The 13428-nt window shown below is 42.5% G+C and overlaps 1 pseudogene; it reads left to right on the top strand.

Moving 5' to 3' along the window:
• The first annotated feature begins 494 nt into the window (after window positions 1–494).
• On the top strand, window positions 495–3963 carry LOC102480417 (SWI/SNF-related matrix-associated actin-dependent regulator of chromatin subfamily E member 1 pseudogene; annotated as a pseudogene).
• Window positions 3964–13428: the final 9465 nt, after the last annotated feature.

Raw genomic sequence — 13428 nt, 5'->3', positions numbered from 1 at the left:
CAAGTCTAATAGACTATTAGCGCCTAGATGAAGATGGAAAATTACCTAATAAAAATTGCAATTTGCATAGATTTGCCCCATAATTACAAAACTTATTAAGCTCCATTTTCCAGATACTATAATGGGGTTCACCTTTCATTTAATACGATTTGTGATCACTGACTACTGCAGACAGCAAACGTTGGTAAAAATCAAATCCGTAATTACATTTTTGGTTCATATGTGAAAGACTGAAATATTCATTAGCTGCTATATATACTATTTGTTAAAATTAAGTAGAATGAAAAATTCTGGAGAGGGTTTTACTCAGTCCTTAACTATCTTTTCCAGGGCTTTTGCTCCATTGACTCTGGGCAAGGTAAGGTTGTGAAGGTTACAAAACAGGGAGCGGAAACATTCGCTTTGAGTCCATATTCATTCTGTCTAGTTCAGTACAGTAAAGGTTTATTAAACTCTTCCGTATGTGTGGCCCTGTCTGAATTAAGCAGGTAGCAATGACTGCCAAGTGCTTGTTTCATGCTGAACCTTGTAAACAGCAACTGCCTTATGGTTTAAGGTTGATTGGGACAAAGAAGGTCCCTGGTGAAGCACACATCCCTGTGCGCAGTTTCCTTTTTTAGTATGACTTTGTGGCCCCTCCTATCCAGTGGAGGGTCTATCTTCTCACCACCTGAATCTAAGCTGTTCTTGTGCTGAGACTTAGGCCAACAATGCAGCAGACGTGAGACTCAGCAATAAGAACCCTTGTAGCTTCCTCTTCCACTTCTTAGAATAGTCATGCTGCCGTATGGCTAGACTATTACATGATGAGAGACCAAGTAAAGGCAATGACCAGTGAATAACCAGCACCAAGATCTAGACACGTGAGGAAGCCACCTTGGATCCTGGAACTGCCAAATACCTACCTATTGTTGTTTTTAAGCACTAAGTTTTAGGGTGTTTTGTTAAGCAACCCTAGATAACGAACACTTCTCCAAATCCCCAGTATCTCAGGAGAGTCTCTATGATACTAGAAATCCCAACAGTAAATGTGACCACTGAGAATCCCTGAAAACACAACTACCTTTTTCTTTTTTTCTACCAGTTATGATTGCTTCTAGTTCAAATGCACTATTCCTAATCTCTCCATCAGTCAACATAACTTCTAGGATTATGAAAGGTCTCGAGGAATAAACATAAGGATGGTTAATATATGTAGAATTGACTTCAGTGTGTTCATTACACCAATGAAGTCTTGTAAATTAGTCTTGAGGAGCTTCCACATATACAAACTTCCAACCTGGTTGTAATTGTAGACTCTAAATATACATGTTGATCAATAGTTTGGTTAATTTATAATGAACCAAAATCTACTAATATTTAACTGTTGTTTTTGTGTAGAGCTTGGTTTAGAAGTATGGTTAGAGAAGCTCATAAAAGAGGTTGTTTTGGGGCTGGTCCCTCAATCCTGTGAAGACTTCTCTTCTTCATGAAGTCTTCCATGCCTGGCTGTTCCTAACTGCTTCATTTCCTTCCTTCCCACCAGACTTGGTTAAGTCTCTTTAGACTCTGAGAACCAAAACTCTTTTCAAATTAGGATAAAGGGGGATTTGTTTTAGGCGTCAGAAAAATTATCTTGAAATAATTCAAGAAAATTTGAAAATAGTTCAAGGAGATTTGTTATGTGTCTGTCAAGACTTTTGGGGAAGTCTTGTATTTGCATCTTTGAATAACTTTCAATTGATTGAACTATTTTACATCTCTGTAGGGATAGATGTAAATTTAGAGGGGTTTTTGGCAGCTTTGCAAATAATCTGACCAATAGACGATAGCCCCAGATATGATGTGATTTATGTCCCTCTCGAAGATTGGCCAGTTTATCATCTAAACCAGCAATCCTACCCTAACACTTATTCATTAAATTGCATAAAATACTCAGTTCCTCTTGTTTTTCTCTATAATTTGTTGTTCTCCAATTTCGTCTCTGTTAGTTCCATTTTTATTTGTCTTGGCTTTATTTTATTGGTGTTCTTGGTTTCCTTTGAATACTTAGGTCACAATTGAAGCAATTTAACATCTTTCTGGTCCCCACATTGATTGATAAGTGAAAAAATGTTTGGGACTTGTTCTTTTTATTGAGTCATATCCTTTCATCTTTTGTAAATTATACCTTAATATAAAACAAAGAGGGGGAGCAAATGATGGTACAGCAGTAACACATCTGGACCCAAATGGGAAGGGTCTTGGGTTTGTATCCAGGACCTCCCTGAGTATGCTGGGTGCACTAGTGTCTGTGATCTGGGCTGGCTGGGGCTGGGGGTGGATCACAGTGTGAAGCACCTGTTCAGGGTGCCTGTTTCTCTGTCTCTGTCTTTCTCCTGGAAAAAAAATGAATGAATAATCTTTGACAACAGCAGCAAAGCATAAGGCAAAAAAGCATCTCAGAGAGCCAGCAGGTGGTGTGGTGGTTAAGGCACTGGGCTTTCACATGCCTAACAGTAGTTCTAGTCCCAGACCTGGCAGCTTGCTTTCTCGCTTTCTAGCTTTCTCGCTTTCTCACTTTCTCTCTCTCTCTCTATCTCTCTCTGTTTCTCTCTCTCTCTCTCTCTCGTGCATGTGCCCTATAGCAAATCTTTATAATAATAATAAATAAAATTAAATAAACAATTCTTGGCATGTGTAGGACAAAGGGAAGCCAAGCCAGAGCTGTGGACGATTTCACTGCCCACGGTGTCTCAGATCCATTCTTGAGGAACTGAAAACTTAATCTTCCAAAATGTCAAAAGACCATCTTATGCCCCACCTCCCTCCCCAGCTCCTGTGGCACAAAGACTCAGCACACTAGGGTTCGTGAGATGCAATCCATACAGTCATCTCGCCTTCAACTACAGGTTGGGAGGGAACCCGGGCACGAACAACCGAGTCACAGCATCCTCTGGTATTACAATCCCCAAACCCCCAAAGCCACCAGATAAGTCACTGATACCCTACATGAGGTACAGCAGAAGGGTCTGGGATCAAGTAAAGGCTTCCAAACCTGACCTGAAATTGTGGGAGATTGGCAAGATTCTTGGTGGCATGTGGCGAGATCTCGCTGATGAGGAGAAACAAAACTATTTAGATGAATATGAAACAGAAAGAATAGAGTACAAAGAATCTATAAAGGCCTATCACTAATCCCCCGCCTACCTAGCTTACATAAGTGCAAAGAGTCATGCAGAAGCTGCTTTAGAGGAAGAAAGTCGACAGAGACAGTCTTGCATGGAGAAAGGAGACCCTTACATGAACATCCGGCCTGCTGAAGATCCAGGTGATCATGGCAATGGGTTTTCCATGAAGCACACAGCCACCGCCCACTTGCAGAGGAACCACCACCTCATCAGTGAGATCCTTAATGAGAGCGTGGTGCCAGGCCAGTCGTCACAACAGCTAGACTGCAAGTCCTCAAACGGCAGGTCCAGTCCTTAATGGGTCATCAGCGAAAACGAGAAGCTGAACTTCTTCAAATAGAAGTACAACACAAGAAGAAGAAATCCCTAGAAAGCACAGATTCATTTAACAATGAGCTTAAAAGGTTGTGCAGTCTGAAGGTAGAAGTGGATGTGGAGAGAACTGCAGCTAAGGTTGCACAGGCAGAGGAACGGGCCCACAAAAGGCAGAAGGAAGAAGAAAAGGAGGCAGCAGAGCAAGTGGAGGGTGCTCAGAGCAGCCTAGGTTCTGAGGGAGAGCAGGGCAGGAGTGGGGGAACAAAGTCAGGGAAAAGAAGGACAATGAGAACATGCAATGGAGACAGAGGAGACACGCCTTGAAGAGAGGACAGAGAGCCAACAGAATGGGAAGGAGGCACGTCTACTCTGGAGGACCAGGAGAGTGGGCAGGAGGGGGTTGACAGCCTGGCAGAGGAGGAAACCAGTGATAGTAACATTAGCTTGGAGAGCGACAGGGGAGGAGCCGCTGACAGCCCCCATGCCACCAGACAAAAACAAACAAACAAACAAACAAATAAATAAATAAATAAATAAATAAATGTTGCTTTGTTTTATGTCTCCTAAATCTTTTGAAAAAGTGTGTTTTGGTTTTAAAAATAAATAAATAAATAAATCTCTTTTTTTTTTTTGGGGGGGGGAGCATCTCAGAGAACTCAAGGACTAGAGGAATTATTCAGCTTCCAAAATCAGCCACTGGCTCGGAGTCACCATGGACCTAATGCCTCAGTCCCTCACTGTCTGGCTCTTCCTCTTGGAATACGGGCTCTCTCCTCACACCCTAAGGGAAAATGGCTACCCCACAGTACTCATGTTTGCATGTTTTTTATATAAAAAAAAGGGTCAAGACTGACCACAGTTGCAGAATCTTACATTCATTTTCAGGAGAGAGACTGAGACCAACCGCTCCAGTGTGATTTTGGCACCTGCCACTTGAAGATAAGGATAAGGCTGTGAAGATGTGACATTTGTGTGACCAAACCCATCGCTGGTGCTCCCCCAGGGACCCGCAGTAGCAGCCCTGAGTACTCTCACTATCTCTGTGCCCTGTGAAGAGAATGGAGGAGATGGAGGACGAGCATGTTGTAATGGTCCTCATCTCCTGCTCTTATCTCTGTGTGCGTACACTCCTCACCATCACCAGTGTTTGTGTTTTCTCCATTACCATAGCCAAAACTTACATCATTTAAAACTTTTTCAAGAAAATCATTCTCTGTGTTTAAAATGCTACTCTTGGGCCAATCTCATAGCCTAGTGGCCAAAGGAGCCAGATCCCACATGGATGACAACAGTTCAAGTCCTGGCTTCAGTGGCTTGAAAATCATGCATGAGCGTGCATGCCCCAAATCCCTACAGGACAGAGAAATGGAGGAGAAAGGATCGCAGCAAGACCTCCACCCCAGGGGAGGGGATGGCGGGGCAGTATACTCTCTCCTTCTGTTTATTTCTTTGTCTCTCTCTGGTGAGAAAGACATATGCTCTCTGGCCATTAAAAAATTCCACTCTTGGGACCAGCAGTTAGCATAATGGCTATGTCGCTGGACTCCCACATAGTCGACCGCAAGTTCGAGTCCCGGACCCGGTGGCTTAAACTCACGCCGGGTGCGTGTTCGTGTGTGCCCAAGATCCCGAGAGGAGAATGGAGGAGAAAGGATTACGGTGTGGCCATCCCCCCTGGGGGGTGATTTCTCGCTTTCTGTCTCTCTGTCTCTCTCTGTCTGGCAAGCGCACGCACCCTATAGCAAAAAAAAAAAAAAACTCTCCAAAAAATTTTTTTTCACTATTGTTTTTCTCTCTAATTTGTTGTTCTCCAATTTTGTCTCCACTTGTTCCATTTTTATTTTTCTTGGCTCTCTTTTACTGGTGTCTTAGGTTTTTGTTGACTGCTGAGGTCACTTATTTTCATCTCTTCTCACTTATTATGGAAAACACTCATTCTCCTACTCTGAACAAAGCTTTGGCTGCATCTCTCATAAGTTTTGGTGCTCCACGTTCTCCAAGCTCCTGCCTCCTAGAGAGCCCGACATTGCTCTTTGAGTTTCATCCTTGACAGAAGGGTTACCTAACAGGCTTGTTTAATTTGCAGGGTTTGTTTTTAAAATCAACTCTTTGTAGTTGATTTTCAATGTTCTTAAGTCATCGTCAGTTGTCACTGCCCTGTGGCACATCCTGCTGTGCGGAATTGGAGGTTTTCTTCCTGTGCCTATTTCAGAGGTTCTGAGATGGGACAATTATGCACAGATCACAAAGTCAACCTTATTACAGGAATTCTAGTTCTTTTGTTTTTCCTATTTGACTTCTCAAAGATTTGAGAATTGTGTGTTAAAGGGTTTCGTTATGATTTTCCTTAGGACAATTTATTCTTGAATTTCTTTTAGTTTTGCTTTGCGTATTTTTTGAGAGGTTTTTACTATAGGGCATGTGCACTTGCCAGAAAGACAGAGAGACAGAAAGCAAGAAATCGCCCCCCAGGGGGGATGCCTACACCACAATCCCTTCTCCTCCATTCTCCTCTTGGGATCTTGGGCACGCATGCACACGCACCTGGTGTGAGTTTAAGCCACCGGGTCCGGGACTCGAACCGCGGTTGACTACATGAGAGTCCAGCAACATAGCCATTACACCAACTGCTGGTCCCTGCTTTGCATATTTTAACTTCGGCATTTTTCTACATCTGTGTTAGTGAAATGGACATCTTCATTGTGAATCGTGTCTTCTCTGTTGTAAATATTTTGACCCAAGTTCATATCACATATTAATAACATGATCCTGGGTTTTTTTATGGCATTTGCCCAATATTCATTCATTCATTCTATTGGGTCATTGGAAAAGTTGTGATGTATTTTTCTGTTTTTCTACACAAAAATGCATCGTGACTTTTCTGACAACCCGATATTTGAGCATCCGCCATGTGCCAGGCCCTGAACCTAGCGCTGGGGACAACGTCACCAGTGGAACCGGAAAGGTCCTGCTTTCACAGAACTTCTAGTAGAAGAGAGACCAGGATCAGATTTACCAGCCATGTTAGACTCACTCTCATGCACATGCTCGCTCACGTATGCACACATGCTCACATTCACGCTCTCGAACACACGCTACCGTACTCAAACACACATTCACATATGCCCTCACACACTATCACTCACTCACACATATGTTCACATGCACACACTCAAACATTTGCATCCACATTTACACGCATGCACTTTCACATTTCTGCACACACTCATATACTCACACAGTTCACATGTTCATGCACACACACACTCACACTCCCACACACACTCATTTTTAACCTGTGAAAGTATTCCAGCAGAATGGAGTATTAGAAAGGGAAATCAGGAGTTGAAATTCCATCATGAGCATTGTAAATGGACAAAAACAGCCACATTTACCCCCAAAGATGACAGTACAATTTTACTACAATTTTACACTCCCACCAGCAAGGCATGAATGCTTTTCTCTCACACCCTTACAAACACAGAATTCTTTTTCTAGATTTTCACATTTAAGCTAGTTCAATGTAACATGACAGTGAGTTTTTTGTTGGTTTACTTGTATTTCTTTGATTCATACACCTGAACATTATTCACAGTCTAGTTTCATATCTATTTTTAGAAACTCTTCCTGTATTTTGTGTATTTTGTGTATATATGACAAAGGCCATATATCACAAAAACTTTACATTTTGCTGTTTAACTTTTTTGATGGTGTGGCATGTATTTGTTTTAAAATTTGGTAGCTTAATGGTTAAGGGAGCTAGTCCACTTGGCTGACTGTAGTTAGTAGAACCAACAGCTTGAAAAGCTCACTGGAGACCAGCAGATGGTGTAGTGGTTACATCACTGGACTCCCACATGGCCGACCATGGTTCAAGTCCCAGCCCTGGTAGCTTCAAACTCACACTGGGCGTGTGTGTGTGCATGTCCAAAATTCCAGGAGGAAAAGGGATTGTGGTATGGACATCTCCCCTGCCTGGGGGGAGGGGGGATGTCTCGCTTTCTGTCTTTGTCTCTCTGGTGAATGCACATGCCCTATAGCAAAAAACCTCTCCAGAAAGAAAGAGAGAGAGAGAGAGAGAGAGAGAGAGAGAGAGAGAGAAAGAAAGAAAGAGAAAAAGAGAAAGAAAGAAAGAAAGAAAGAAAGAAAGAAAGAAAGAAAGAAAGAAAGAAAGAAAGAAGGGAAGGAAGGAAAGAAAATCACAACAGGTGCATGTGCATGCATGCCCCCAAAATTCCAGGAGAATGGAGAAGGGATTGTGGTGTGGCCATCCACCCTGGGGAGGGGGGAGGCCATGATTTCTCACTTTCCCTCTTACTATCTATCTCTCTGTCTCTCTCCTCTTCAGCAAGTGCATGTTCCCCTTGACAAAAATCTTAGAAAAACAAAAACAAAAAAACACTGGATACATGTATATGAGTGTCCAAAATCCTGAAAGAATAAAGTGTAAGCCTGCCCTATTGGGAGGGGTGATTTCTCCCTCTGTCTGTCTCTGGCAAGCATACACACCCTCCGACAACTTAAAAAAAATAAAGGGGTCTGGGGCCAGCAGGTGATGTGGTTGTTAAAGCACTGACCTATCACGTGGTCAGCCGCGGTTCGAGTCTCAGACCCAGTGGCTTGAAAATCATGCTGGGGTCATGTGCGTACATGCCCAAAACTCCAACAGGAAAATGGAGGAGAAGGGATTGCAGTGTAGCCATCCTCCAGGGAGGTGATTTCTTGCTATCTCCTCTCTCTGTCTCTCCAGTGAGTGCATGCACCCTACAGCAAAAATCTCTCCAAATTTTTTTAAAAAGGGAGTCCCCTCTTTACTTCTCTATTTCTTCTAGATTTATTTTTATTCTATCTCTCAGATTATGGAAACATGCTCCCATATATTCTTCTACTATTTTAGCAGTTCTTTTACTTTCCAATTTTTTAAAATCCATCCAGACTTCTGCAAATAATACAAAAGCAAAGATATAATTCCACCCCCACCCCCCAATTGTCCTGGCAACATTTATTGCCTAATCAATGCATCAGTCCACCAAAATTAAAATACTATTTCCAGAGAAGGGGGTAGAGAAGAGGTTTGATGGGCACAGAAAAAAACAAGTGTCCATTCCAGTGCACAAAATTTTCTTCCCAAAGCTTCGAGCCAATATTCTGTGCAAGGGCAGTAACTAGGCTGTGAGGAGTCATTTCCAGCCAACAGAAGCTTGCTTTATTTAGGGAAGGCCAATCTTATTGTATGGAAGAAAGCCAGATTCTGGTCAGAGTCCAAGATGCCCAGAGTTTGTCACCCAGTCATGTGCAAAAGCTCCAAATGTGGAGAAGAAATGTCCCCAGGAGCTAAGGCAGCTAGTACAGAGGCATGCTGTGAGGAACTCTCCACAGTGAACGATTTCAAACTAAGCCAAGTCCTTTGTTTAGATCAACCTCAAAGGCTTACCTTGAAGAGAGAGGTTGTCATGGTAACTCTTTCAGAGACATTGTCTTTAGCACAGACCAGTTGTTTAAACTCTGGAGAGCAGTCTTTTCCTCTGTGGTGACAATTAAAACCCAACAGGGAGGCTGAACCTAGCAGCACCAGTATGGAACACAGGGAGACCTTTACTGGTTTTCAAAACACTTCAAAAATGGTAAAACAAGGACTTAAAGATATCCACTAACTTTTTTTTTTAAGCTAAGGTATTTAGATAACTGTTTTGCTACACAGACATGAAGTGATAATACATAGATATGACAAGATGAATGGTGTGATAATTATAATGATATTATAACAAGTTTGAGTTTCAAATTATGGGGATAGTCAATAGTAAATTTAAAATGCATGAAAGTAAACTCCACCTTCATTGTGGTTTTTACGCAGTTATCTTATTGTGTTCTAGCTTGTTTCCGAGTAACAAGGCTTGGAATCTGGTAGTCAAGTGAAATCTGAGCCTTGCCCTGTGACTACATAAGGCACTCTCCCTGCTGAGTGCACAAAAGGCTTACAGGAAAGCACCTTTAAGAAAAGACTATCAGGGAGCCAGCAGGTCGCATGGTGCTTAAGGCACTGGATTCCCGCATGGCTGACCATGGTTCAAGTCCCAGATCTGGTGAGTTGAAAATCACACCCACACTGGGTGGGGCTGGCAGGTGGCATGGTGATTGAAAGTGCTGGATTCCCATATGGCCAACTGCAGTTCAAGGCCTGGAACTGGTAGCTTGTTTTTTTTTTTGCTTTCCCTTTCTCTTTCTCTGTCTCTCTCTGGTCAAATTAAAAAATAATAATAGCGAATGAAATTAAACAAATAATTTTTAAAAAAAATAAAAAAGAAAGAAAGAAAGAAAGAAAGAAAGAAAGAAAGAAAGGAAGGAAGGAAGGAAGAAAGAAAGAAAAAATCACACTGGGTGCATGTGCATGCATGTCCAAAATTCCAGGAGGAGAACAAAGAAGAAGGGACTGCTGTCTGCCCCCGCCCCTGGGGAGGGGGTGATTTCTCACTTTCCCTTTCTCTGGCACGCTGCATAAAATAGGTGCTAAATAAATGTTTGGCTGGGTAGATGGGGACCAAAGCACAAGTACTGCAGAGAGGCAGTAGCTTTTTCCCGGAGGGCATAGTTGTGTTGATAAAGGCCATAATAAAAATCTACATGGTTTTTTCTATAATCTGAATATTTATGTCCCCCATCTAAATTCATATATTGAGAGACCAGCTGGTATTGTGGTAGTTGAGGTGGCTGGATCCTACATGCCTGTCTGTGTGGTTCAAGTCCCAGAATTGGCAGCTTGAAAAAAATGCCAGGTGTGTGTGTATGCATGCCCAAAATTCTAAAAGAAGGGGAAAATGGGGGAGAAGGTATCGCCCCATGACCATATATCATAAGGGGTGCTTTCTCACTTTTTCTCCCTGTCTCTCTGTCTCTCTGTAGCTAGTGCATGTGCTCTCTAGCAAGTTAACAAAAAAATCATATAGTGAAATCCTGACCCCTAGAGTGATAATGTTAGGCATTGGGGCCTTTGAGAGGTGATTAGAGCCTAAGGGCAGACTTTTCAGGATTGGGATCAGTGCCCATAGAAAACAGACTGCAGAGGGCCAACAGTGATGCAGAGGTTAAGGCAACTGGATCCCATATAGCTGACCACACGGTTCGAGTCATCCTGGACCTGGCAGCTTAGAAGACATGCCAGGCACATGTGCGTGTGTGCCCAAAATCCCAAGAGGAGAATAGAGCAGATAAAGGAGAAGGGATTACAGTATGGCCATTCCTCCTAGGGGGTGATTTCTTACTCACCTTCTCTGTCTCTCTACTCCAGCAAGTGCATGCACCCTATAACAAAACTAAAAAAACAAAACAAAACAAACAAACAAAAAACTTCAGAGATCTAGCTATAGCCTCTTCCACTACAACAAAAGCACCATCTAAGTGATTCTGGTCAGAGTCCAAGATGCCCAGAGTTTGTCACCCAGTCATGTGCAAAAGCTCCAAATGTGGAGAAGAAATGTCCCCAGGAGCTAAGGCAGCTAGTACAGAGGCATGCTGTGAGGAACTCTCCACAGTGAACGATTTCAAACTAAGCCAAGTCCTTTGTTTAGATCAACCTCAAAGGCTTACCTTGAAGAGAGAGGTTGTCATGGTAACTCTTTCAGAGACATTGTCTTTAGCACAGACCAGTTGTTTAAACTCTGGAGAGCAGTCTTTTCCTCTGTGGTGACAATTAAAACCCAACAGGGAGGCTGAACCTAGCAGCACCAGTATGGAACACAGGGAGACCTTTACTGGTTTTCAAAACACTTCAAAAATGGTAAAACAAGGACTTAAAGATATCCACTAACTTTTTTTTTTAAGCTAAGGTATTTAGATAACTGTTTTGCTACACAGACATGAAGTGATAATACATAGATATGACAAGATGAATGGTGTGATAATTATAATGATATTATAACAAGTTTGAGTTTCAAATTATGGGGATAGTCAATAGTAAATTTAAAATGCATGAAAGTAAACTCCACCTTCATTGTGGTTTTTACGCAGTTATCTTATTGTGTTCTAGCTTGTTTCCGAGTAACAAGGCTTGGAATCTGGTAGTCAAGTGAAATCTGAGCCTTGCCCTGTGACTACATAAGGCACTCTCCCTGCTGAGTGCACAAAAGGCTTACAGGAAAGCACCTTTAAGAAAAGACTATCAGGGAGCCAGCAGGTCGCATGGTGCTTAAGGCACTGGATTCCCGCATGGCTGACCATGGTTCAAGTCCCAGATCTGGTGAGTTGAAAATCACACCCACACTGGGTGGGGCTGGCAGGTGGCATGGTGATTGAAAGTGCTGGATTCCCATATGGCCAACTGCAGTTCAAGGCCTGGAACTGGTAGCTTGTTTTTTTTTTTGCTTTCCCTTTCTCTTTCTCTGTCTCTCTCTGGTCAAATTAAAAAATAATAATAGCGAATGAAATTAAACAAATAATTTTTAAAAAAAATAAAAAAGAAAGAAAGAAAGAAAGAAAGAAAGAAAGAAAGAAAGAAAGAAAGAAAGAAAGGAAGGAAGGAAGAAAGAAAGAAAAAATCACACTGGGTGCATGTGCATGCATGTCCAAAATTCCAGGAGGAGAACAAAGAAGAAGGGACTGCTGTCTGCCCCCGCCCCTGGGGAGGGGGTGATTTCTCACTTTCCCTTTCTCTGGCACGCTGCATAAAATAGGTGCTAAATAAATGTTTGGCTGGGTAGATGGGGACCAAAGCACAAGTACTGCAGAGAGGCAGTAGCTTTTTCCCGGAGGGCATAGTTGTGTTGATAAAGGCCATAATAAAAATCTACATGGTTTTTTCTATAATCTGAATATTTATGTCCCCCATCTAAATTCATATATTGAGAGACCAGCTGGTATTGTGGTAGTTGAGGTGGCTGGATCCTACATGCCTGTCTGTGTGGTTCAAGTCCCAGAATTGGCAGCTTGAAAAAAATGCCAGGTGTGTGTGTATGCATGCCCAAAATTCTAAAAGAAGGGGAAAATGGGGGAGAAGGTATCGCCCCATGACCATATATCATAAGGGGTGCTTTCTCACTTTTTCTCCCTGTCTCTCTGTCTCTCTGTAGCTAGTGCATGTGCTCTCTAGCAAGTTAACAAAAAAATCATATAGTGAAATCCTGACCCCTAGAGTGATAATGTTAGGCATTGGGGCCTTTGAGAGGTGATTAGAGCCTAAGGGCAGACTTTTCAGGATTGGGATCAGTGCCCATAGAAAACAGACTGCAGAGGGCCAACAGTGATGCAGAGGTTAAGGCAACTGGATCCCATATAGCTGACCACACGGTTCGAGTCATCCTGGACCTGGCAGCTTAGAAGACATGCCAGGCACATGTGCGTGTGTGCCCAAAATCCCAAGAGGAGAATAGAGCAGATAAAGGAGAAGGGATTACAGTATGGCCATTCCTCCTAGGGGGTGATTTCTTACTCACCTTCTCTGTCTCTCTACTCCAGCAAGTGCATGCACCCTATAACAAAACTAAAAAAACAAAACAAAACAAACAAACAAAAAACTTCAGAGATCTAGCTATAGCCTCTTCCACTACAACAAAAGCACCATCTAAGTGACAATAGGCCCTGCCAGACAATGAGTCTACCAATGCCTTGGTCTTGGACTTGCAGGCCTCCTGAAGTATGAGAAACATAATTCTGTTGTTTACAGACCTAGTTTTTGGCATTTTGTTATAGCAACCAAAACACATCAAGACAAGTTCCAACAAAAGCCAAGGATTTCCTAGCAGAAACAAGTGTCAATATTTCAAATATTCAGGACCAGCATAATGACTATGTCTCTGGACTCCCACATAGTCGACCGCGGTTCAAGTCCTGGACCCGGCGGCTTAAACTCACGCCGGGCGCGTGTGCGTGAGTTTAATAATTTTTTTAAATTATTTATTTAATTCTATTTATTATATATTTATTAGCTGGAAATCCAGCCCCCTAACCACCACCCCCCCTGCCAGCCCCAAGT

Source organism: Tupaia chinensis, unplaced genomic scaffold (assembly GCF_000334495.1).
Source record: "Tupaia chinensis unplaced genomic scaffold, TupChi_1.0 Scaffold145396_1, whole genome shotgun sequence".
Taxonomy (NCBI): Eukaryota; Metazoa; Chordata; class Mammalia; order Scandentia; family Tupaiidae; genus Tupaia; species Tupaia belangeri.
Note: the sequence above shows the minus strand (reverse complement) of the source record. Positions and strands in the feature narration are given on the sequence as shown.